This window comes from Lissotriton vulgaris, chromosome 10 (assembly GCF_964263255.1).
Source record: "Lissotriton vulgaris chromosome 10, aLisVul1.2, whole genome shotgun sequence".
Taxonomy (NCBI): Eukaryota; Metazoa; Chordata; class Amphibia; order Caudata; family Salamandridae; genus Lissotriton; species Lissotriton vulgaris.
This window is the reverse complement of record NC_141698.1, coordinates 345,348,100-345,351,987: the sequence shown is the minus strand read 5'-3', so window position 1 is coordinate 345,351,987 and position 3,888 is coordinate 345,348,100. Positions and strand designations below refer to the sequence as shown.

Below are 3,888 nucleotides of genomic sequence, written 5' to 3'. Positions count from 1 at the left end.
GGACGAGTCGCCCCCTGCCGTGCCTGACACGTCTGATTCTGATCAGGAGTCACAGTCTTCACAGAAAGTAAAGAAACGGAAGCGCAAATCCCACAATGTTGAGGACAAACCGGCCAATAAGAACCTTTTGTTTGACCTCAGAAATATTATTCACCCTAGTTCCACGGAATGGGTCCCTTGCGTCGAGGTGGCGCATTATGTGCAAGACAACCCCAGTTGAGGTTTCGAGAAGGAGGTCAGGGCTACCCTGCGATCCGAGTGCCCCAGGCCATCTCTGATGGGAAAAGTGGCTGACACCCCAGAAATAGACCCGAACATGGCCACTTTTATGAAAAAATTAGCGAATGATCCCAAGAAGGGACATGACAGGGCTTGGAGGGGTTGTCAAGATAAACTCCTTGACGAGTCCAGACCCCTGACTAAGATTTTGGATGATGCGGTTACCGCCAAAGACTCCAACACTCCATTGGACCCCACAGAAGTTTTGGAGTGGGCGCAACGGGCTATGTGTTTCCTAAGGAACGCGAATTGGGCTCTATCAGCTCAGCGGAGAAGGTCCTTTCATACGCGTATTGATCTGCAACTGCCCGAAATGGCTAATACAGAACCGGGCACGCTCGCTAATGGCTTGCTGTTCGGGGAGAAGTTTGTGAAGGAGATGGGGAAGTATGTCAACACATTTTCCGCCCTGGATAAGGCTCAAGCGAATATCAAGAACGTGTTTCATACTGGCCTTTGTAACAGGGCCGGATGCTACAGTGGTCGAGCGACCAGCCGTGGATTTAACCAGACCTCTCGAGGCTCCGAGCAGCGTGGCAGAGGTGGTGCCCAGCGGTCAAATTTCTACCCTTCCCGCAATCGCAGTGACAGGGGGCGACAACATAGAGGCTACAGAGGACAAAATAATTCCTCCAGAGATGGCTCTTACTCAGGTAAGCTTAACGCAAGCTGGGGACACCAAGGTGGGAGGTCGAATTGCTTTGTTCCATCATGTATGGGCCAGTCTCACAGAGGATCCTTGGATCCTTCAGACAGTAAGAGGTTTTCAGATAGAGTTCTATGCCTCACCCCATCAGGTTCCAGTTCCTCATCCTCTTCATTTTTCCCATGCAGAGATATCTTTCAGGGACGCCGAGGTTCAGTCGTTGTTAAAAAAAAGGGGCAGTCGTGCATACGTGCCCGCACCCGCTGGGTTTTGTAAGTACTGAATTTCTAGTGCCCAAAACGAACGAAGGTTTCAGGTTAGTTCTTAATCTGAAGGAATTCAATTCCTGGGTAGTGTATCGCCACTTCAAAATGAAAGGCATACACTTGTTGCAAGACATCCTGTTGGAGAAGGATTGGATGGTGCGTCTAGATCTGAAGGACAGGTATCTGGTGGTGCCTATTTTTCCCCCTCACAGGAGGTTCCTTCAATTCCAGTGGAGAGACCAGTGGTTCGAGTTTTCGGCCATGCCCTTTGGCCTTACGTCGGCCCCTTGGTGTTTCACCAAGTTACTGAAGCCAGTGATTCAGTATCTGAGAGAACGGGGGGTAAGACTCAATTTATTTGGACGATATTCTGATTATGGTGCAGAATATGGCCGCGGTTCTTCTTCATCTTCTTCATCTGAATTGGACGGTCCAACTCTTACAAGAGCTGGGATTTTTCATCAACGCGCAGAAGTCCATTCTGACTCCAACACAGTCGATGGAGTTCTTGGGGTTTCAGGTAGACTCAGTTGCGGCTCAGTTATTATTACCATTGAGGAAGAGAGTAGCTATCAAGAAGGAGTTGAGGAGAGCGCTTGCCTCTCAGACTATATCCTTGAGGACTTTGGCCAGATTGGTAGGACTTCTGGTCGCCTCAATACAGGCGATATTCCCAGGTCCCCTACATTACAGGGCACTACAGAGTTTGAAGATTTTACACTTACGCAAGGGTCTGAGTTATGCAGAGCAGATTTCGATCGCAGACGAGGCACGGACCGAGATGAGTTGGTGGCTGGACCACATGGATGCTTGGAATGGCAAAGCCATTTTCGCAGCCAGCCCGGAGAGAATCGGATGCCAGCAGATCGGGCTGGGGAGCGCGATGCGGCTCGGTGGGAACTGGGGATCGGTGGTCCCGAGAGGAACTGAAACTCCATATCAATTGCCTGGAGCTTTTAGTGGGCTCGTTTGCAATTCAGACACTCTCCCCGCAGCGGGCGACTTGCTGTATTTTACTGCGGATGGACAATGTGTCAGCAGTACAATACATCAATCGTCTGGGGGGGTACGAGGTCTTGCCTTCTGGTGGAGATTGCCAAGGACTTTTGGCATTACTGCCTGGCCCACCATATATCGGTGACGGCAGAGTACATTCTGGGTTCTTCCAATGTGGTAGCGGATTGGAATTCCCGTTTCCTGAGGGATGCCAGCTATTGGAGGCTGCATTGCAGGGTGTTCAGTCAGTTGAACGACAAATAAGGCCCATGTGCAGTGGACCTTTTTGCATCCAGACTCAATGCGCCACTTCCTCGGTACTACAGCTGGCGTCCAGAGCCTCTGGCGATCAGCTCGGACGCGTTTCTTCAGTCATGGATGACGGGCATTCTATAAGCATTTCCACCTTTCGCCATGATTCCGAGAGTATTGGCGCAGGTCCGTCGACAGTGGGCGGAGGTGATCTTAATTACTCCATGTTGGAAAGCGCAAGCGTGGTTTCCTGTGGCACTAACTTTGTTGTGAGCTCTTCCGATTCGACTACGGTCGTTTCCGGAAATACTGGGGGACCCTCTGGGGTTGCCTCATCCCTTGGTGATGCAAGGCCTCCTGACTCTCATGGCGTGGAGACTTTCAGGCGACGATGGCAAGTGCCGGGAGTTTCACAGGAGTCTCTGTTTTTCTTATCACAGGCATGGGCGCCTGCTACGCACAAGCAATATGAGTCAGCTTGGCGTAGATGGGTTAGTTGGTGTTCTGAACGGCAAACAGATCCCGTGGGATCCGGTGTCCATCTCAGAGTCAATTTCCTTTCAGAGCTCGCCAGCTCAGGCATGGCATATCGGACAGTGAACAATTTTCGTTCAGCGATTTCGGCTGGTCACCCACATGTGGATGGTAAACCGGTGGGGGAACATCCCCTGGTGTGTAAAGTGGTGAGGCGTATCCGGTTGGTCAACTCCCCAAAACCCAAGTACTCTGTTTTATGGGGCATCAATTTAGTTTTACATTTTCTTAAAGCTTGGCCAGCCAATGAGGGGTTATCCCGGAAACAGTTATCGGCGAAACTTACGATGCTTTTATGTCTGGTATCCTGCAGACGAGTCTCGGACGTGCGAGCTTTGGATATAGCAGGTAGAGTATTTACTCCTTCGGGAGTTTCTTTTACGATATCCAAACAGACAAAAACACATTCTAGATGTATTTCATATCCTGCACTTCCTCATCATACCAAGTTATGTGTGGTTCAATGTTTGAAATGTTATGAGGATTGTACTAGAGAGTTCAGGAATGATGTTGCAGGACAATTGTTAATTTCTCTTCAGAGACCTTTCCGCCCAGTCACTGCAGCGACTTTAGCCAGGTGGGTTACTTTGTTATTGGGACTAGCAGGTGTGGATACTGCCATTTTTGGCGCACACTCAGTTCGAGGGGCAATGGCTTCCAAAGCCTTTTATACGGGCTCTCGATTACAGGACATTATGGCTGTGGCAGACTGGTCATCTGATTCAACGTTTAAGACATTTTATCATAAACCGATTGTAGATGTGGCTTCGATGGTTATGGAACAACTTTAAACTAGCATAATCTGAGCCTCCGTGGACTGACATAGAATAAAAAAAATTCTAGCTGACGTGACAAGAATTTTCAATTCTATTAAGGACACGGAGGCGAGGATTATCCCACCCAGGTAACATGATG

At 49.5% G+C, this 3,888-nt stretch overlaps 1 pseudogene; it reads left to right on the top strand.

Annotated features, from left to right (window-relative positions):
* The first annotated feature begins 592 nt into the window (after nt 1–592).
* On the top strand, nt 593–3,039 carry LOC147685214 (uncharacterized; annotated as a pseudogene).
* Nucleotides 3,040–3,888: the final 849 nt, after the last annotated feature.